Consider the following 22,903-nt stretch of genomic DNA (forward strand, 5'->3'; position numbering starts at 1 on the left):
GAATATGCCTGTAGTTGCCTTCCAAGACCTTTTTAAAGATGACTCTGCTTTACGGTCAAAAGGGTCAGAAAGTAGGCCAGCATCTTCTACCAGTAATGTAGACTGCCTAGAGGTAGAGGCGATGGCTGCATCCACCTTGGGGACTTTAGTCCATGTCAGCAACTTCTCGTCACTAAACGGGTATTTTCTTTTTGACGCCGAGGGTACAAAGCTTCTCTGATCCTGCTTCTCCCATTCTCTTTTTATTAAAGCCTTGACTGCCGGGATTACTGGAAAGGCTTTCCTTTTTCTCTCAGCCAAACCCGCAAACATAATATCCTGCGTGGTTTGAGCATCTTTTGTTTCCTCGCACCCCATAGTGTCTTACCGATTTTACCAAATTGTCCACACCACCTAGGGGAAAAGATGATCGTCCCTCAATTTCTGAGGAGGATGATGACGATGTCAGTGAAGAGTCTGAAACTATTTCTTGTTCATTATCAGACTGATGAGGATATTGTTTATTTACTTTTGCTTTTTTGTGATTTGGCATGGGTCATAGCTTGTAATTTCTCCCTAATTATGGTATGTATGCCCATGATTGATACTGCTGCTCCCTGTGTGGTCTCAGTCATGCAGTCTTTGCAAAGCTTTTTAGGGTAAGAATCTGGGAGAGGTTGGCTACAGAAGGCGCATTGTTTAGGTTTAGACTTGTGTCTCTTTTTGGCCTGAAGAGAGGGAGACATAGCGAGAGAAAGAGAAAAAAGGAGGGTGTCAGCTTTATAGGTAGAGTTTTTTTAACACTCACCCAGTGAAGCTTAAGGGTACCGGATCAGGAGGCCGAGGTCCAGTCCTGGATCTGGAGACCGCTACGTCGCTTCTGTGACCGGCATCTGTGGATCCCCTGCTGGAGCAGTCCTTGGGGGAAGCTGCGGAGTCTGTTGGAGGGTCCATAGTCCCTGGGGATGACATGTTGCAGCGTCAGAAGCAGCGCTTGTCTGCTTTTTATAGAGCACCATTTAAAAAAAAATAGTCTGTTAGCAGTTCTGGGTCGTTTTTGTGGTACTGCGCATGCGCGAGTTGATGCTTCCCCCACCGCTGACCTCGGCCTGAGTGCCCCAGAAGTTTAACCTCTACTTCCGGGGCAGGAGCATCTGCGGCTGTTGGTGCATGCGCGGCCCGAGATTCTGCACCAGACCGCATTCTGGAACGCTGCCCTCACCTTATCAGACTTCCTGTCAGCCAGGGCTCGTTCTGTCACCGCTCCACGCCGCATGTTATTTAGTGATACCGAGTAGCCTTCCACGGCCCCGGTCATCACCTCAGCCATCCATCAGACGAGGATGGAGCCATCAAACAGAAACTCCCCCGACGCTGCTTCTGAACTGCAGCCCCTGCCGTTCCCAGAAATACTGCGCAGGCGGCATGCATTAGTTCAGGTACGTGTTCTTTATAGGAGAATCCTCCCATTCCGTAGGAACAGGAAACCTAAACTGAGGAGGAGAGGCGGACCGCCCTTTTATTTTCTGTAGGTTTCCTGTTCCTATGGGGTGGATCCCTCTCTCCAGTAGGGTGCTGTCGTGGCGAAGAGTAAAAATTGACTTTTTAATGTGTTTAGGATGAAAGCTGTGCAAGAGGCTGGTACCACCAGCAGTTTCCATATTAAGACACCCATCACTTGGGTGTCCCAATATGGCGGTCGATGAACTTCTGCCGCTTGTAATTCTGGGATCCGGACACATCTGGATGGAACAGGATGTGAAGACATTACAAGGTAAGTATATATTAAGATTTTAGAGTAAAATGTAAATTGTTCTTTTATGCTATAAACTACTGACATGTCTCCGAAGTTCCAAGCAATACATTTTGTATTTATTTTCTGAAAATGTGAAATGATTAAAATAGCAAAAAATGCGTTGCTTGCAGACCTGAAATAATGCAAAAAAAAAAAAAGTTCATAATCATTTAGAAACAATACTAATGTTTTAACTCGGGAAGAGTTCAGAAATCAATATTTTGTGGAATAACCATGATTTTTAATCACAGCTTTCATGCGTCTCGGCATGCTTTCCACCAGTCTTTCACACTGCTTTTGGGTGACCTTATGCCACTCCTGGTACAAAAATGTAAGCAGTCCTTTGTTTCATGACTTGATTACATTCCAGAGGTTTTCAATGTGCTTCAGGTCTGGAGATTGGGCTGGCCATGACAGGGATTTGATGTGGTGATCTCTCATCCACACCTTGATTGACCTAGCTGTGTGGTATGGCGCATTGTCCAGCTGGAAAAAAAAAAAAAAGAAAACAGTCCTCAGAGTTGGGGAACATTGCCTGAGCAGAAGGAATAAACTGTTTTTCCAGGATAACCTTGTATGTGGCTTGAGTCATACATCCTTCGCAAAGATTAACCTGCCCAATTCCAGTCTTGCTGAAGCATCCCCACATCAACACCTGGTCATCTAATGGTTAGACAGACCTAGAAAGGCATACAAGCCACAGTGTCTTGCACCCACTGTGAAATTTGGTGGAGGATCGATGATGATCTGGGGATGCTTCAGCAAGGCTGGAGACCTGCCTATTCCTTCTTTTTTAAGAAATAGGCGGGTCTGCTCAACAGCAGCCCGTTTCAAGCGACATCCCGTCATCCTTGCCGACCATTTTACAGAAAGGGGGTATAGTCGTCGGTGCATCAAGGAGGGATATAGATGGGCTAGATTCATGAGAAGGGAAGATTTACTTGTTCCCAAGAGATACCGTGGAGAGGAATCCAGTGAAATTGGGATGGGATCCGTGATATCCTCTCTAAACATTGGTCTGTCTTATATACTGATGGTGTCCTGGCGGCACATTTATCCCCGCGTCCATATTTGACACAGCGAAGGGGGAAAAATCTGAGTGATCATCTTGTCAGAAGCCACTATGTGGCAAAACCCCAGACCGTTTTCAATCTTGGGAGTCCAAAAGTTGGTTGTTTCCCCTGTGGTTCTTGTGTCGGTGTCCCAATATCCTTAGATGTGGGACCTTCAAATCCTCAGATGGGAGCAGGGAGTTTAAGATTCGCGATTACATCTCATGTAACATCACACATGTAATTTACTATGCGACTTGCCCATGCTCCTTTATTTATGTGGGTCTCACATCTTGGGAGTTAAAGGTGAGAACAGCGCGAACACGTGTGGTATATCTTGGCCGCCAGGGACGAGGAAGACATATCACTGAAAACATTACCGAGACATCTGAGGCTTCTTCATGGATCTGATCTCGGCAGCTTGAAGGTGAGGGGGGGGTATTGATAGGATTCATGGTGGTGTTAGGGGTGGCAATCTAAATCAAATTTTAGCACAACACGAGTGCAAGATGGATTGTCACCCTTGACACCATGACCCTGAGGGGACTAAATGACAAATTTACTTTTGTTCCCTTCTTGTGACTCTGCCCCTGATTTGTCTTTGTGCAGTCTTAGACCTGTTCCCCCTGTTCTCGTCTGCTGTGTGGCAGTTGTCCTGATTCTCTTACATGCACTTATTATGGATGTGTTGGAGTTCTTTCCACCTTATTTTTATGCTTTTAATTTTTGTGTTGTTTCTCAGTTTTTATTTTTAGCCATACTATGCTGGTTCATGTTTCGTGGATAGGTGCATGCCTTCCAGATACGCCTTTTCTTTTCCTTGTGACATGACTTTGCTGGGATAACCAAGAGAGATATTTTTATATTGCAGTTATATATATGCAATTGTAATGTACTCACATTTTCTTGTTTTATTGTTCTTTCTTACTTTGCACTTTGTCACTTTCAATATTGCGCTTTGACACTATTGCACTTTTTTGATTATTATCCATAATTAAACTTGTATTCATTGGATTTATATTTCCTTTCCTGGTAATATTCACTTTGCCCACCTAGTGTCATTCACACATATGCCTGCATAGTATTAGTGCCTTAATTCTAAATATTACCGAGTTTCTCTCCCTTGGTCCATCGTGTTATGGCTGCTGCCTTGGTCTTCTTAAAGATGGCCACCGCAGTGCTCCAAGGCGCCTTGATTTCTGCACCACTTGTCTTTGTATGCAGCCATCACATGATGCGATGTGCACATGTCTACTGACGTTTACTGACATCACTGGGTGAACTTTTTGCCTGCATGCGCACATCGCTCTGATGGTCACGGGGAAAGGACCCTCTTCCAATGTATGATTTCTGGGATGTGTGCGCCACATGTACTGGCATTTAGGGGTTCATCTATTTAAACCCCTGGTTTACGGCACAAGACTTTCCCCTTCTTGAAGAAGCATCTACACGAAACATGTGTCAAGGGGCCAGCAGGGAGACACGTGGTCAATGCCAGCTACAATGGGTGAGCAGTAATTAACTTTGGGGTGCTCTTTTAGTTTGGTGGTCCTTATATGGGGTATAGTTGACTTGTATTGCGTTCTGTCCATAAGCAGTGCTGGTTTCTCCCCTTTTATTTGGATATTGGTTTGTGGCTGACCACCACTGTTGCCGTGCACGCTGGGTTAAACACGCCATTCTTTCTGTTTTCATTAAGATTGATCTAGGCTGCTGTACACACATACAGCAGCCCTGCCCTGCCCCAGGCTCTGTTTGATTTGTGCACCTGTGTCTGGGCCTGTCTCACTCTTTATCTGTGGTGCTGGTCAGGCAGTGTGGAGGTCAGATCTGAAATGTCTATGTTTGGACCTGGTCGACCTTTATCCGCGCGTACCCTTTCTGGTGCCATGGGAGTGATTCTGAAACGCTACAGGTACAGTTTGCATTCAATATGGTCCTGCTTTTAATACATTTAGGAGGCCTTAATGGCACAGCGAATATAAAAAACGTAAAGTGGGATTAATGTGGTCTTGCTTCCAACATATTTAGGAGGCCATAATGGCACAGGGAATATAAAAATCGTAGAGTAAGACTGCCCCATTATGAGAATGCCGGGGCGGCTCAAAGAATTGATCAATTGTTTGCTAAATGTCTCATTTTGATATACAGTTAGAAACTAATATGTGCATGTGCACTTTTTATATTGCGTTCTGACCATAAGCAGCGCTGGCTTCTGCCCTTTTATTTTTATAATTGACTTATCTCCAGCTTTTATTGTACTCTTTATTGTTTGTATATTTTCATTACTAAGTATGTATAAAGTTATTAATCGATCGAACTCTCTCCTGGCTACTTATTGTTCCTGGTTTCTCCCCTGCTGTATCAGCATGTCTCCACATTTATTCCCCTCTGTTGGTGCCAAAACATTTGGCTTGTTTTAGGTGTATGTAATTTTGGTTTAATAAATGACTTTTTGGATTTCATTATCCTTTTGGTGGTATTTGTACTTCACTTTCCTTGTGTTGCTATGTATCTTTAGGAGTATTTCACCAGCTGATGCACATTCTTGCATTTATGCATTTATTTTGGGAGCGAGGCTGTAGCCTCTCTCAGTCTTGGTATTTTGTTTTACTCATTTTGACTTTTGTTCTAAAACTAAAAATTTTGAAGTGATCTCTTAATTTTTGCCAGAGCTGTATATGCCTACTATAAAACTTCATGTATTTTAGAGATCATTTCATTTTCAACTTGTTTAACAGTTCACAATAACACTAATTTTGACCAGGAGTACCCAAACGTTTACATGCCATAAAATCACTCCAGAGGGGAGGTGACTAGAATATTTGTATACATTGCTGCCATTTTTTTTTTACTTTTTAAAAAGTTGTAATTGATAAATCAGCCAAAAACAACTGGACACCCCAACTCCCTCCCACAATGATGAACATAAATAAAACAGTTGAACAGGTAAAACAGACTTTCAAAAAAGCACAAAATAAAACACGAATTAGGTACAAAAACAGGAGAAAAACATCAAACTCTAAACAAAAAGTGCAATTGCAATATTGAATGTTCAAAAAGTTTTGTCTACTAGAAATGAGGCTCTCCTTATACAATGGAATTAGAGAACATTTTTAATTTCCCAAGTCTAAATCCTCTGCATTACAAGACTTGGTCATTTAGGGCTTTTTTTTACTGTTCGTCCAAATTTTCTGTTGCGAGGATTTTCAGACCGAAACCTTGGACACATCTAGACTCCCATTTAAAAAAAATATATATTGCCTTACGTCAAGTAAAGAGGGGACTAGAAATCCTTTAACTATATGCATAGGCAGATTATAATTAGGGCAATGTGGGCTACTGCCCAGGCCCAAGGCTCAAATGGGGCCAATGGCCAGATTTCCCTCATTATATTTTTTTCCTCCACTTTTGGCGGCTCTTATCGCCAGCAGGGAGCGCTCCTATTGCTCTGCTGCTTGTGATAGAGAGATCAAGCGCAGCTGCAGCCCATTGTTTTCTCTATGACTCAGCCTGAGCGATGAATCGCACGGCTGCATCGCTTACTATGTATGTGCAGGCAAGAAGAGGAAGGAAGCAGAGGTGCAGGAGATCACCAGGAGGAGTGTGTTAGTTTTATTTATTTTTTTTAAGTGAATTAATTGGGGTGGGGGATGGATGAGAGCACAGTATGTTATACTGAATTGGGTGGGGGATGGGTGAGAGCACAGTATGTTATTGAATTGGGTGGGATATGGATTTGAGCATGGTATGTTATAATGAATTGGGGAGGGGGTCAGAGCACAGTAAGTTATAATGAATTGGATGGGTGAGTGTTTTGCCAAGTTTTTAACACTAAGATTTGGGTATGGCTTTAAAGAAGGCTACTACTTGCGATATAACGCAATTTTATTTCAAAGTACAAAATTAAAACAATAGTATGATTGCATACACTTTTGTATGTTTTAACATACAAAGGTTAGGTACATATAAAGATTAAATACATATAAAGATTAACTAACTACATCTGCTCACCTGCTCAAGTCATGTTTCTCTGGCCTTATATAATGATTTACACAATGTAGTAACTCTGGTTTCACCTTGCCCCTCCAGTAGCCAGCTTTAAAGATAAGATGAAACAGATACCAGACAAACATCAAACGATGAGCCATAAACCCTTAAAGTACCTTCACACATAACGATTTCGTTAACGATATCGTTGCAACGTCACGCTTTTTTGTGACGTAGCAACGATCCCGCTAACGATCTCGTTATGTGTGACAGCGATCAACGATCAGGCCCCTGCTGGGAGATCGTTGGTCATAGGGAATGATCAGGACCTTTTTTTGGTCGCTGATCACCCGCTGTCATCGCTGGATCGGCGTGTGTGACGCCGATCCAGCGATGTGTTCACTTGTAACCAGGGTAAATATCGGGTTACTAAGCGCAGGGCCGCGCTTAGTAACCTGATATTTACCCTGGTTACCATTGTAAAAGTTAAAAAAAAACAAAAAACACACTACATACTCACATTCCGATGTCTGTCACGTCCCCTGCCGTCAGCTTCCCGCACTGACTGTCAGTGCCGGCCGTAAAGAAGAGCACAGCGGTGACGTCACCGCTGTGCTCTGCTTTACGGCCGGCGCTGACAGTGTCAGTGCGGGAAGCTGACGGCGGGGGATGAGACAGACATCAGAATGTGAGTATGTAGTGTTTTTTTTTTTTTAACTTTTACAATGGTAACCAGGGTAAATATCGGGTTACTAAGCGCGGCCCTGCACTTAGTAACCCGATGTTTACCCCGGTTACCCAGGTGCTGCAGGGGGACTTCGGCATCGTTGAAGACAGTTTCAACTATGCCGAAGTCGTTCCCCTGATCGTTGGTCGCTGGAGAGAGCTGTCTGTGTGACAGCTCCCCAGCGACCACACAACGACTTACCAATGATCACGGCCAGGTCGTATCGCTGGTCGTGATCCTTGGTAAGTCGTTTAGTGTAACGGTACCTTTAGAATATAAAAGCCCACAAGGATCAGATAAAACCACCAAAGACAGGTTAACTATAATGAATTGCTTTATTTGCAGGGTGATGATTGGAGTAATACTTTTGTTTGCAAAAAACCTCACTTATTATGTAAAGCACCGTTAACTAGTATACTCTAGCCTAGTCTTCCCTTGTTATGCTCAGCACTATACATAAGAAAAAAAAACAAAACAAAAAAAAACCTTGTCTTCCTTAGCATCTGTTCTTGCTGTGTATAGCCCTGTCCCTTATTACACGATACAACACTAAACAGAACACTAGAGGGTATGTAAAAGAAAATTTTTGGCATCTACAGGTGTGCACCAGAGCATCTACGTGTTCATCACGTGACCTGTCACATGAACATCCAAAAATATCATGTGACTTGTCACGTGATACATCATATGCTGGGGGGGCCATGCACACTAAACTCTCCGGGGCACTGGTTATCCTATATCTGCCCCTGACTATGTGCACAAAGCTTTCCCCATGTATACAACATTTGCTACAAATGCGGTGTGAAAGACTTACAACATTTTGCTGGTGTACATGATACAATGTTCAATGTGCCCTGGAGGTATCTATATTGAGGAAACCATGCAAAAACTACAAACAAGGATGAATCTACACAGACACACAATCAGGAATTATATGGACACGCCTATGGGAAAACATTTCTCTGGAACTGGACATTGTATGACAGACTTAAAAGTCTTAATTACTAAAAGGTCATTTTAAGGATGACAGAGAAAGAAAAATTTCGGAATTCAAACTGATAAAAATGTTCAATTCTTTGACACTAGGACTCAATTTAACTCCTGGATTTGTGACTCACGGCATGGATACAATTCACACCTAAACCAGACTCCAGATAACTAAGAACATCATTTCCACTGCCTCTCCATTTGTACGAAAATGCCAAGTTTGATTTCCTTGGCTTAACTTTAGGAGGCTTCACCCCTCTCACCTCATGAACAAATGTCCTGCTATAGTATCCCTAAAATGTTGTGCCTTTTTCTTATTATTTGCTAACAGAATTCTCTATACTCCTCCTCCTAGACCTGTCCTCTGCCTTCGAGACAGTTGACCACTGCCTCCTACTACAGATCCTCTCTTCCTTTGGGGTCAAAGACCTTGCCCTATCTTGGATCTCCTCATACCTTGCCAACCACACATTTAGCGTTTCCTACTCCCATACTACCTCTTCATCTCGCCCCCTCTCTGTTGGAGTCCCCAAGGCTCTGTCCTAGGACCTTTACTCTTCTCAATCTATACACTCGGCCTGGGACAACTCATAAGGTCCTATGGCTTCCAGTACCATCTATATGCCGATGACACTCAGATCTACCTCTCGGGCCCAGATGTCACCTCTCTGCTCTCCAGAATCCCAGAGTGTCTATCAGCCATATCCTCCTTCTCCTCTAGCTTCCTCAAGCTCAATGTGGACAAATCTGAACTCCGTATCTTTCCTCCATCACGCATATCTTCCCTACCTGATCTATCTATCAAAATAAATGAAATCACACTTTCCCCTGTTCCCAAAATCCGCTGCCTCGGAGTAACTCTTGACTCTGCCCTGTCCTTCAAACCGCACATCCAAGCTCTCGCCACTTCCTGTCGCCTCCAGCTCAAAAATATTTCCAGAATCCGTCCTTTCCTCAACCCACTCTACCAAAATGCTCGTGCATGCCCTAATCATCTCCCGCCTCGACTACTGCAACATACTCCTGTGGCCTACCTTCTAACACTCTCGCACCCCTCCAGTCCATCCTTATCTCTTCTGCCTGACTAATTAATCTCTCTTCTCGCTACACTCCTGCTTCCCCTCTTTGTAAATCCCTTCACTGGCTCCCAATTTCCCAGCGTATCCAGTTTAAAGGGAACCTGTCACCCCCCCAGGCGTTTGAAACTAAAAGAGCCACCTTGTGCAGCAGTAATGCTGCATTCTGACAAGGTGGCTTTTAGTTATTGGTGCTGTAACTGCAGAAATAGTCCGTTTTGTAATTTGTCCCAAATACCTTTCTTCAGTCAAGGAGGCAGGCCTTTCCCCCCCTGCTGCGGATGCCACACAGCCGTCACTCAAATCCTCTTGGCGCCGGGTGCCGCCTCCTCATCGCGGTTTTGAAGTGAGCCGGCACCTGCGCTCTTTTCTCCTGCCTTGGGCAGGCGCAGTGAGCGCTGCCTGTCCTGTCCTCATATGCAGTCTAGCTGACTGCGCCTGCCCTGCCTGTGAATCCCCGATGTGTCTTCTGATTTATTCTCACTGCGGGGCTGGGATTGACAGGCAGGGTGGCCGCACAGGCGCAGTTAGCTAGACTGCATATGAGAACAGAGGACGGGCAGCGCTTACTGCACCTGCCCAAGGCAGGAGAAAAGAGCGCAGGCGCTGGCTCATTTCAAAACAGCGATGAGGAGGCGGCGCTTGGCACCAAGAGGACTTGAGTGACGGCTGTGTGGCGTCTGCAGCGGGGGGGGGGGGAAGGCCTGCCTCCATGACTGAAGAAAGGTATTTGGGACAAATTACAAAATGGATTATTTCTGCAGTTACAGCACCAATAACTAAAAGAGCCACCTTGTCAGAATGCAGCATTACTGCTGCACAAGGTGGCTCTTTTAGTTTCAAACGCCAGGGGGGGGGGGGTGACAGGATCCCTTTAAATTACTAACACTGACCTACAAAGCCATCCATAACCTCTCCCCTCCATATATTTCCACACTAATCTCTCAATATCTTCCCTCACATAATCTCCGGTCCTCCCAAGACCTCCTCCTCTCCATGCTTATTCACTCCTCACACAATCACCTCCAAGACTTCTCCAGAATATCACCCATCCTCTGGAATTCAGTGCCCCAGCACATCCGGTTATCCACTACTTTTGGATCCTTCAAAAGAAACCTGAAAACCCACCTCTTCAAAGAAGCTTACAACCTGTAATGACCACACGGCCACCTCAACACCATTGGAGCTACAGCAACCCTCTACCTACTGTCTCCTTAATCCTGTAGAATGTAAGCCCGCAAGGGCAGGGTCCTCTTCCCTCTGTACCAGTCTGTCATTGTTAGTTTTGTTTACTGTAAGTGATATTTGTATTTTGACGTAACCTCTTCTCATGTACAGCACCATGGAATCAATGGTGCTATATAAAATAATAATAATAATACTTAATTTATTTGTAACCCTGCCTGAAGGAGCCTCTGTGCTCTTGAAAGCTTGCAAACATACTGTATATTATTTTCCGGTTAGCCAATAAAGGTATCACTCTGAGAATACTTTTGTCATCATTGGGCAGAAAAAGTATTCACATCAACATTTTGTTGGATAATATACCAGTAGTGATGATCGAGCACTAAAATTATCGAGTGCTCAGAACTCGAATCGAGCAGGTCGGACGGGCTCCACTCGAATAACGAGTATAATGAAACTCAATGGGAAACTCAAGCATTTTTCAGGAAGACCCCAAGGGCTGTGGGGGGCAGGAACAACAAAAAAAAAAAAAAAAAAATCAATGAAATTATGATGGAGACAGCACTTGAATGGAATGGGCTCAGCATGGGAAGGCGCCTGGATGCATCTTTGACTCCCAGGTCGCTGCTGGGAACAATGTTGTTGGAGTATTAGGCAACTTTTACAGACTGACAATGAAACATGCAAAACCAAAGATAAAATGGATTTTACAGTAGAAAAATGTTAGTAAACATTGCTCCCTGTGTAATAACTCATATTTAAAGCAAAATTAAAAAGAGGAAAAGAAAAAAAAGCCCCTTCCACCCCTTAATAGCGGGGTCATCTCTCACCGTATTTCCACTATGACTACGGTAGATGACATAGTAGTAGAGGGGAAACTGAAAGTACACCCACAGGTAGTCACCGGTAAATGTAATTTAAAAATTTTACTACGGTACATTATCTGGGCATGTGGTGTGTGTGACGTGGTCAAACACATAGAAAAGAAAAAGCTGACAGCACTCACTAGTTGGGGCGCCCGTTCCAAGTCCAGGGAACCTTCCTGGATAATCCAGCAACCAAAATAGTAGAAGAACAGTGCTCCATCTAGGTGTAGTAATTCAAAGTGAAAAGTTTATTCTGCCATGGTAAAACAACGTTTCAACCATATAGGTCTTTTTTATGCTTGAAAAAGACCTATATGGTCGAAACCTTGCTTTACCATGGCAGAAAAAAAAATTTCACTTTGAATTACTACACCTGGATGGAGTGCTGTTCTTCTACTATTATGGTCAAACACATACTGTTAAATTTATGAATGAGGGACTCTGAAACTTGCAAAACCTATGCGGACAATGCAAGAACTACCAAAAATTAGAAGGAAAAGGTACTCTGATACACCCTGTGTCAGGCATAAAGGAGGGCCTCATACACATTCTGTTAAAAATGTTAGGTAGTGGGACTTCTAGACTCATAAACCTATGCACTAAGTGCAAGGGCTGCCAAAAGTTAGAAAGAGGCACTGCAATACACCTTGGAAGACCAAAATTTTGAACATGTGCTGCATGATTACCCTCTAATTTTTACAGAGCATGACGCATAATAACCCTCTAACAATTTTGAGTTAAGGCCGCATGATGATCCTGTAAAAATTCAGAGTGAGGGCCGCATGATAACCCTATAAAGATTTTGGAGTGAGGGTTACCTGATGATCCTACAATTCAATTGGCTTTATGTTCCGCTGTTATCTGGTGGGGTTGAGAAGTCTTTGCCAATCCAGACCTTGTTCATTTTGATAAGAATCAACCTTTCGGCATTTTCTATTAACAGGCAGATGTGTCTCATTTAGGGTTGAGCGAAACGGGTCGATCATTTTCAAAAGTCGCCGACTTTTGGCTAAGTCGGCGTCTCATGAAACCCGATCCGACCCCTGTGCTTGTCGGCCATGCGGTACGCGACTTTCGCGCCAAAGTCGCGTTTCAATGACGCGAAAAGCGCCATTTCTCAGCCAATGAAGGTGAACGCAGAGTGTGGGCAGCGTGATGACATAGATCCTGGTCCCCACCATCTTAGAGAAGGGCATTGCAGTGATTGGCTTGCTGTCTGCGGCGTCACAGGGGCTATAAAGGGGCGTTCCCGCCGACCGCCATCTTACTGCTGCTGATCTGAGCTTAGGGAGAGGTTGCTGCCGCTTCGTCAGAAGCAGGGAGAGCGTTAGGCAGGGTCCACTAACCACCAAACCGCTTGTGCTGTAGCGATTTCCACTGTCCAACACCACCTTCGGTGTGCAGGAACAGTGGAAGCTATTTTTTTTTTTTTTTCCTCAGCGCTGTAGCTCATTGGGCTGCCCTAGAAGGCTCCGTGATAGCTGTATTGCTGTGTGTACGCCACTGTGGAAACCAACTGCTTTTTTCAAAGCACATATCCTCTTGTTCCTTTCTGCACAGCTATCTTTTTTGTTTGTCCACACTTTTTATTTAATTTGTGCATCAGTCCACTCCTATTGCTGCCTGCCATACCTGGCTGAGATTACTGCAGGGAGATAGTAATTGTAGGACAGTCCCTGTTTTTTTTTTTTTGTGGGAGATTAAGATTGGCATTTCTGCTACAGTGCCATCCCTGTGTGTGCCATCTCTCACTGAGTGGGCCATAGAAAGCCTACTTATTTTTTCCGTGATTTGTGTTCTAAATTCTACCTCAACACAAAAACACTACATCAATCAGTGGTAGAAAAATATTGGCCTCAGTCAGGGCTTGTGTGCTATCTCTCATTCAGTGGGCTATAGAAAGCCTATTTATTTATTTTTTTTTTTTTCTTATTATTTGGTTTCTAAAGTCTACCTGAAAAAAAAAAAAAACATAAAAAAACAGTGGGAGAGTAATATTGCCCTTTCAGCTTGTGTGCCAGTCTTGACTCCTGGGTGTGCCACCTCTCTCTCATTCAGTGGGCCATAGAAAGCCTATTTATTTTTTTGGTTTTTTTAATATTATTTGGTTTCTAAAGTCTCCCTGAAAAAAAAAAAAACATAAAAAAAACAGTGGGAGAGTAATATTGCCCTTTCAGCTTGTGTGCCAGTCTTGACTCCTGGGTGTGCCACCTCTCTCTCATTCAGTGGGCCATAGAAAGGCTATTTATTTTTTTGGTTTTTTTAATATTATTTGGTTTCTAAAGTTTCCCTGAAAAAAAAAAATAAATAAATTAGGTGGGAGATTAATATTGACATTAGTGCTTGAGTGACAGTCCTGCGTGTGTGTCATCTCTGTGATTTTGTGCCACAGAAAACAGAGTGTGTAACATTGTGCCTGATTTTCCTTGTGGTCTCACCAACCTGTTAAGGGATATTGAAATCATACTGAAGTTATAGCTCACCGTGTAAGTTGTTTGACAGCAACAAATAAAGTTACTTTGGTTAAGATTTTAAAACAATGAGGAAGTCTGGTGCAAGAGGTCGTCGTGGGCATTCATTGTCAGCTGGTAATGATGGTAGTGGTAGTGGAGCATCAGGTGGTCGTGGGGATAAAAATATTCCACCTAAGTCTGGAGCTGTGGAGCCAGTTCCGTCGTCAGGCTACACAAGGCCTCGAACGCCCTCTTTTCTGGGAGTAGGAAAACCGCTTTTAAAGGCGGAGCAGCAACAGCAAGTTTTGGCTTACATTGCAGACTCAGCCTCTAGCTCTTTTGCCTCCTCTTCCGAAACTGGTAAATGTAAAAGCAGCGCGTCGCTTGTGGATGTTCACGGTCAGGGACAAGTCGCTTCCTTGTCCTCCTCAGCAAAAACTACAACAAGAGAGAAGGATGCAGCAGGCGACACAACGGGTCACTCCATGGAGCTCTTTACACATACCGTCCCTGGCTTAGAAAGTGAAACATTTAACAGGCCATGCCCATTACAAGTATATTCTGACATGGAGTGCACTGATGCACAGCCACAGCCAGAGTACTATGCTGCTCCTTTGACTCAGACCACCACATTGCCCTCTCAGGGTACAGATCCACAATCAGACCCTGATGAGACTATGTTGCCCCGCCACGAACGCTATACCACTGACCGACAGTGACACAGACGAAGTTGCACACGAGCTCGAAGAGGAGGTAATAGATGACCCAGTTATTGACCCCGATTGGCAGCCATTGGGGGAACAGGGTGCAGGCGGCAGTAGTTCAGAAGCGGAGGTGGAGGAGGGGCCGCAGCAGGCATCAACATCGCAACAGGTTCCATCTGCCGGGCCCGTATCTGGCCCAAAACGCGTGTCAAAGCCAAAACCTGTTGGAGGACAGCGTGGCCATCCGGTTAAAGCTCAGTCTGCAATCCCTGAAAAGGGATCCGAGTCTAGGAAGAGTGCAGTCTGGCATTTTTTTAAACAACATCCAACTGATCAGCGCAAAGTCATCTGTCAAAAATGTTCAACTAGCTTAAGCAGAGGTCAGAATCTGAAAAGTCTAAATACTAGTTGCATGCATAGACACTTAACCACCATGCATTTTCAAGCCTGGACTAACTACCAAACGTCCCTTAAGGTTTTAGCTCCGTCGGCCAATGAAGCTAGTCAGCAACGCAACATCCCTTCCGTCACTGTAAGGCCACCATTTTCCGCACCACCGGCAGTATCTGTGCAGGTTTCTTTGCCAGCCAAAAGCAGTCAGGGTCAGGGAACCACCAGTTTTGTAGGAGGAAATATTGCATCTAGGGCACCGGCGGAAACAATACCGTCTCCAACCGTCTCTCAGTCTGCCATGTACACCGGCACACCCGAAAGTTCCACGATCTCCAGCTCTCCAGTCCAGCTCACCCTACATGAGACTCTGGTTAGAAAAAGGAAGTACTTATCCTCGCATCCGCGTACACAGGGTTTTAACGCCCACATAGCTAGACTAATCTCGTTAGAGATGATGCCCTACCGGTTAGTTGAAAGCGAAGCTTTCAAAGCCCTGATGGAGTACGCTGAACCACGATACGAGCTACCCAGTCGACACTTTTTTTCCAGAAAAGCCATCCCAGCCCTGCACCAGCATGTTAAACAGCGCATCGTCCATGCACTCAGGCAATCTGTGAGTACAAAGGTGCACCTGACTACAGATGCATGGACCAGTAGGCATGGCCAGGGACGTTATGTGTCCATCACGGCACACTGGGTGAATGTGGTGGATGCAGGGTCCACAGGCGACATCAATTTAGGGACAGTTGTGCCTAGCCCACGGTCTAGGAAACAGTTGGCTGTAGGCGTTCGCACCCCCTCCTCCTCCTCCTCCTCCTGCAGAAGCTACAGCTCTTCCACAGAACGCAGTCTGCCAACCACTCCATCGGCAGATGACACTGTTGCACACCAGTTGTCCCATTATGGGCCAGCTACTGCCAAGCGTCAGCAGGCTGTATTGGCTATGAAGTGTTTGGGCGACAACAGACACACCGCGGAAGTTCTGTCCGAGTTCTTGCAACAAGAAACGCAGTCGTGGCTGGGCACAGTAGATCTTGAGGCAGGCAAGGTAGTGAGTGATAACGGAAGGAATTTCATGGCTGCCATCTCCCTTTCCCAACTGAAACACATTCCTTGCCTGGCTCACACCTTAAACCTGGTGGTGCAGTGCTTATTGAAAACTTATCCTGGGTTCTCCGACCTGCTCCTCAAAGTGCGTGCACTTTGCTCACATATCCGACGTTCGCCTGTACACGCCAGCCGTATGCAGACCTATCAGCGGTCTTTGAACCTTCCCCAGCATCGCCTAATCATAGACGTTGCAACAAGGTGGAACTCAACACTGCACATGCTTCAGAGACTGTGCGAACAGAGGCGTGCTGTTATTTATTTGTGGGAGGATACACGGGCAGGCAGTAGGATGGCAGACATGGAGTTGTCAGGTGTGCAGTGGTCTAAGATACAAGACATGTGTCAAGTCCTTCAGTGTTTTGAGGAATGCACACGGCTGGTTAGTGCAGACAACGCCGTAATAAGCATGAGCATCCCCCTAATGCGTCTGCTGATGCAAAGTTTGACGCACATAAAGGAGCAGGCGTCTGCACCAGAGGAAGAGGAAAGCCTTGATGACAGTCAGCCATTGTCTGGTCAGGGCAGTGTACAGGACGAGGTAGCGGGCGAAGAGGAGGTGGAGGACGAGGAGGATGATGGGGATGAGTATATTTTTAATGCCGAACCTTTCCCGGGGGCACAGGAAATTGGTTGCGTGTCACGGCCGGGTTCTGGTTTTTTGAGGGACACAAGTGACGTAGATTTGCCTGCAACTGCCCCTCAACCAATCACAACCGGAGATTTGACAACTGGAACTTTGGCCCACATGGCGGATTATGCCTTACGTATCCTAAAAAGGGACACACGCATTACGAAAATGATGAACGATGACGATTACTGGTTGGCCTGCCTCCTTGATCCACGCTATAAAGGCAAATTGCAAAATATTATGCCACATGAGAACTTGGAACTAATATTAGCAACCAAACAATCAATTCTTGTTGACCGTTTGCTTCAGGCATTCCCAGCACACAGCGCACATGATCGTTCTCACACGAGCTCCAGGGAGCAGCAGACTAGGAGTGTTAGGGGTGCACACATCAGAAGTGGCGTTGGACAGAGGGGTTTTCTGACCAGGTTGTGGAGTGATTTTGCTATGACCGCAGACAGGACAGGTACTGCTGCATCAATTGAAAGTGACAGGAGACAACATTTGTCCAGTATGGTTACTAACTATTTTTCATCCCTTATCGATGTTCTCCCTCAACCGTCATTCCCATTTGATTACTGGGCCTCCAAATTAGACACCTGGCCAGAATTGGCAGAATATGCATTGCAGGAGCTTGCTTGCCCGGCAGCAAGTGTCCTATCAGAAAGAGTATTCAGTGCTGCAGGTTCAATATTAACCGAAAAAAGGACTCGTCTGGCTACCCAAAATGTTGACGATCTAACATTCATTAAAATGAACCACAACTGGATTTCGAAATCTTTTGCCCCACCTTGCCCGGCCGACACCTAGCTTTCCTATGAAAAGCTCTTGCCTGTGAATTACTTTTCTAATGTCTAATTTGCTGCAGCTGATTGTACAGCATACGACATGTTTACACCTCCCTAAATGGCAAAACTCCCCACACGGGGCCGTGGTATCGCGACTTGGCACAAGCACCCGTGAGACTGCTGTTTGTCTGAAGAGGTGGGTGTGCTCGCTTTTGGTTGACGGCATTGCTACTGGGTCCCTCATAGTACAATGTAGTGTCTCTGGCGGTGGCGGTGCGCACCCAACGTCAGACACACCGTTGTAACATGAGGGGCCCTGGGGCGGTCCCGCCGGCCTCAAGAGAGTTCCCCCCTACCCCAGCTCAAAATGTGCTCTACCACGTGCAAAATTATGTCGCACAGCTCCACCAATCTTTAGTCTATTCGCTGACATCATTCAATGTCTGGCACTGACAATACAAATTTGTAGACATCTATGATGCAACTTAAAGTAGTCTGTGTCTGTGTCCTATATTGGCACCATTAAATAGTTACTGCCAAATTACTATGTCAGAAACTCAGTAGATGAGCCCACCCCTGTACCTAAGTATGCCACCTTTTTTTTTTGTTTTGGTTGTTTTGCGAGACATTAACATCTATTTATATTTTGGGAGTACTGGGACAGACACTCCTTGCACTACTCCTCCACTCATCACCAGCTGCCTGCCCGTGTATCCATGTAACCGCTGTAAAGCTGCCATGAGCCTATTGTTTGTTATTTTAGGCCTTTGATAGCCTGTCTGCGGTCCCTACTTTAAATACTCCTCCACTGACCACCAAGCTGCCTGCCCGTGTATCCATGTAACCGCTGTAAAACTGCCATAAGCCTATTGTTTGTTATTTTAGGCCTTTGATAGCCTGTCTGCGGTCCCTACTTTAAATACTCCTCCACTGACCACCAAGCTGCCTGCCCGTGTATCCATGTAACCGCTGTAAAACTGCCATAAGCCTATTGTTTGTTATTTTAGGCCTTTGATAGCCTGTCTGCGGTCCCTACTTTAAATACTCCTCCACTCACCACCAAGCTGCCTGTGTATCCATGTAACCGATGTAAAACTGCAGTATTTTGCTTATAAAAAAGAAAATACTGGAGAGATATCAAATGCAGACATTTTAACATTAAAAACAAAAACACATACAACAAAAAACTGGTACAGTACAAAAATTGGCCACCAGCTACAAAAACTCTCTCCTGCAAGTAGTTAACTGAAAGGTTTTTTTCCATTGAAAACACAGATATGGCATCCACCGAGTGTTGTCCTGTCGCGTCTTCTTTATATTATTGCCAAGAAGCTGCAACTGAATAAAGCTGAGCTTCAACCTTCTGTTCCAAATTACCATTTTTAAAAATGCAATTGGCTGTTCCGGCCTACTAAAGGTGAATGTCTGCCCCTGCCTGGTGTTGTCCTCAACTGAATAAAGCTGAGCTTCAACCTTCAGTTCCAAATTACCATTTTTAAAAATGCAATTGGCTGTTCCGGCCTACTAAAGGTGAATGTCTGCCCCTGCCTGGTGTTGTCCTCAACTGAACAAAGCTGAGCTTCCACATTCTGGCTTTCGCCCTATACTATCAGATATTAAACTGCATTTGGCCTACTAGTGTGGTTATGCCCTTGAAACAGTGTCTGCTGCTCTTGGGTTTGCTACTCCACTGAACAAAGCAATGCCGCCTGTTTAGTCCTGTCCTGTTACCAATTTTGAACTGCATTTAGCCTACTTTTATTCTTTGGCCCTATATCTGTTTCCTCCTCATCCTGCCCATTGCCCAGCCACTGCTAGATGAGTCTGCTGGTACATTGACCTAGACCACTACATTCCCCTTATACTCTACACAGCCAGAATCTGACCCTGCTGAAAGTAAGGTTCCCCTTCCCGCATGTTATACCACCTTACACAGGGACAGAGAGGAAGGTGCAGATGAAAGTGCAGGTTCCTTCATCAGGTGGGGGGGCATACTCGTTGGCGACGTCACTGGCACAGGGCCCATCAGAGTACGCAAAAGTGTCGCTGCTGGTGGGAGGCGCCCCCGCCATGCAAACACACATCGCTGTACTTTGAGGGGCCCTGTGCCAGTGCCAATGCGAACGAGTGGGCCCCCTCTGCTTGCTCAGGATCACAGCACTTGCAACGTTGAAATACTTACCTTTCCCTGCAACACCGCCATGACGTAGTCCGCATTTCCTGGGCCCACGAAAAACTTGAGCCGGCCCTACTCCCCCCACAACTTTTGCCAAATGACCCCCAATTCCCTATGCCCAACTATTATTATAAAGTTAATTAAGATTGACAAGCTTCAGAAACAAGAATGGATGTTTTTGGCATTAAAATGGGCACTGTAGGTGTTTTCCTGGCCTCCACTCACTGCCGACTATACTTCCCCATTGACTTGCATTGGGTTTCGTGTTTCGGTCGATCCCCGACTTTTAGCGATAATCGGCCGACTGCACTCGACTCGACTCTGGACAAAATCGGGTTTCACAAAACCCGACTCGATCTTAAAAAAATGAAAGTCGCTCAACTCTAGTCTCATTTATTATGCCCTATTGGACCTGGTGTGTTTCTCCCTTGTGTCTCCTCCTTGGTTGCCCAAGGATTTATGACTTCTGCCGCCATCATTGTCAGCTGCTAATTTTTTTTACTAATCGTTCAATGGGGGCCTCCTGAATTGCACCATTTTACTAGCCATCTCCACCGAAGGAATGAGAGATAGAAAGTTCTCCTTACATCGTGGGTTGAGAAGGGTTATGAGTGTTGGCCAAAATCCATATAAACACAAGGGTCATGGGAGAGGCAGTGGGACACAAAGTCAGCCATGTGTGCCAGACTCCCAACAGGCAAAGACTTCCCCATCACCACCAGGAATACAGCTTTCCATCTCCTCCTTCTCCTCTTCAGCCCATTCACGCTGAACAGACTGGATGAAGCATGTGTGGATAGTACCCTCTGTAGTGCAAGCAACAATCTGCTGTTCCTCCTTCTCAGCCTCTCCCTCATTATCACTCAATTAGTGCTGAGAAGATGAGGCTGGGTAGTTTTACCCTGTGTACTTTCTTCCTCCATCTCCACCTGCTCACCATGCAAAGCTTCCTCTTTGTGAGCAAAGATCGTTTGAGTAGACACACAAGTGGGATAGTTTACACCGATAATGCTGCTCGCCATCTTGGTTGATTCCTCAAAGATTTGGAGAACCTCACAGATATCAGACATCCATGTCCACTCATAAGTTGTTATGTGGGGAGGCTAACTGAAATACATGTTATAGCTGGAATTTAACTATGGCCCGCTGCTGCTCAAAAAGCCATGCCAACATATGTAATGCAGAGTTCCAGCGCATGGTGCCTTCAAACACCAGTTGGTGAGCTGGCCCTTGCAAGCACTGCTACAGAACTGCCAGACCAGCGGCAGCAGAGCTGACTTTCGGAAATGGGTGCAAGTAGCTTAGGGAAATCAGGGTAGGTTGAGAACGTGGCTATGCATGGTACGTGTGCAAGTTTGTCAAGCTTCAGAGCCGCCACCAGGTTACGGCCATTATCACACACGACCATGTCTAGTTGTAGGTTCAGAGGAGGGAGCCACAGATCTGTTTGGTCTGTTATACCTTTCAACAACTCTATGGCAATGTGCTGTTTGTCACAGGGCTGCCACCAGGAATTTCAGGGCCCTATACAGGCAAAGGCTCCACCCCAGCTCCCCAGCTCCACCTGAACCTTCCACAGTCCCACTCTTGGAAAAACTTCACTTCTGCACCATGTCCTCACCAATCACACATTAACATTTCCCATAAAACACCATATCACATACATAGCCATCAGCTTTTGTTTTGTCCAAAGGATTTTTTAAGTCGCCACCACGACAAAGTAGACTTTTTTCGCCTGTCCCTACTCTATTCTAACCTATTAAACATTTCTTAAAATATCCGATACTCTTTTTAGGTATATTTTTCTTTATGGGAATATGCCACTTACAGTTTTAAAAATGATCAATAATACCATATAGAAGGGACAAATACTGCAACACAATGGCCAGACCACATAGTGGCCGAATAAAACCACATACAAGGAACAAATACCATCACACCATGACCAGACCACATATTACCACCACATAATGACCGAATAATACCACATACAGGGACAAATACTGTCACACCATGACCAGACTACATATTACCATCACATAGTGATGGAAAAATACCACATACAGGGACAAGTACTGCAAATACTGTCACACCATGAACAGACCACATATTACCACCACATAGTGACTGAAGACAGGGTGGGTCATGTATATGGATACACCTAAATAAAATGAGAATGGTTGGTAATATCAACTTCCTGTTTTTGTGGCACATTAGTATATGGGAAGGGGGAAAACTTTTCAAGATGGGTGGTGACCATTTTGAAGTTGGCCATTTTGGATCCAACTGTATTTTTACCAATGGGAAGAGGGTCATGTGACACATGAAACTTATTGAGAATTTCACAAGAAAAACCAATGGTGTGCTTGGTTTTAACGTAACTTTATTCTTTCATGAGTTATTTACAAGTTTCTCTTTGTTCACAGTCATTGACATGTCGCAGAGGTTAACACGTGAGGAGCTGGTAGAAATTTTGTTGATGTCTGATGAACGCAGTATCTGGATCATTGCAGCGGATTTCAATGAAAGACACCCTACGCAAGAAAACTGTCACCATTCCCATATTATTTAGGTGCATCCATATAAATGGCCCACCCAAAAAAGTTTGCCTCATCACTGAACATAATGTTCTGTGTAAACTGAGGGTCCTGTTCCAATTGTTGTTTTGCCCATTTTGCAAATTCAGTGTGCTGATCTGGCATCAGTCGAACATCCCTTCAGCGGATATTAGATACTCACAAATGGCACCCTTACAAAATCCAGCTGCTGCAGCATCTCAACAAGGATTTGATCACTTAAGTTGAGGGCCGAGTTTCTTATCATAGAAGGCAGTAATTGACACACTCCACAAGGAGAGTAAGCCACAAAAGGTCATTGCTAAAGAAGCTGGCTGTTCAAGCAATGACTCCAGCAGCAGTCCACTCCTTTTGAAGAGCCAGCACATGAAACGTATCCAGGACATGGGCTACAAGGGTCACATTCTTTGTGTCAAGC

At 45.0% G+C, this 22,903-nt stretch overlaps 1 long non-coding RNA gene across 1 annotated transcript in view; it reads right to left on the reverse strand.

Annotated features, from left to right (window-relative positions):
- Nucleotides 1-405: 405 nt before the first annotated feature.
- The window catches only part of LOC143773687 (uncharacterized), a 39,104-nt gene continuing 16,606 nt past the window's right edge, over nt 406-22,903 (reverse strand). The window contains exons 2-3 of the long non-coding RNA XR_013215304.1: nt 808-938; nt 406-707 (exon numbers count right to left, since the gene is read on the reverse strand). This is a non-coding gene — a long non-coding RNA (uncharacterized LOC143773687). The remainder of the gene's footprint in view (nt 708-807; nt 939-22,903) is intronic.

Source organism: Ranitomeya variabilis, chromosome 5 (assembly GCF_051348905.1).
Source record: "Ranitomeya variabilis isolate aRanVar5 chromosome 5, aRanVar5.hap1, whole genome shotgun sequence".
Lineage (NCBI taxonomy): Eukaryota > Metazoa > Chordata > Amphibia > Anura > Dendrobatidae > Ranitomeya > Ranitomeya variabilis.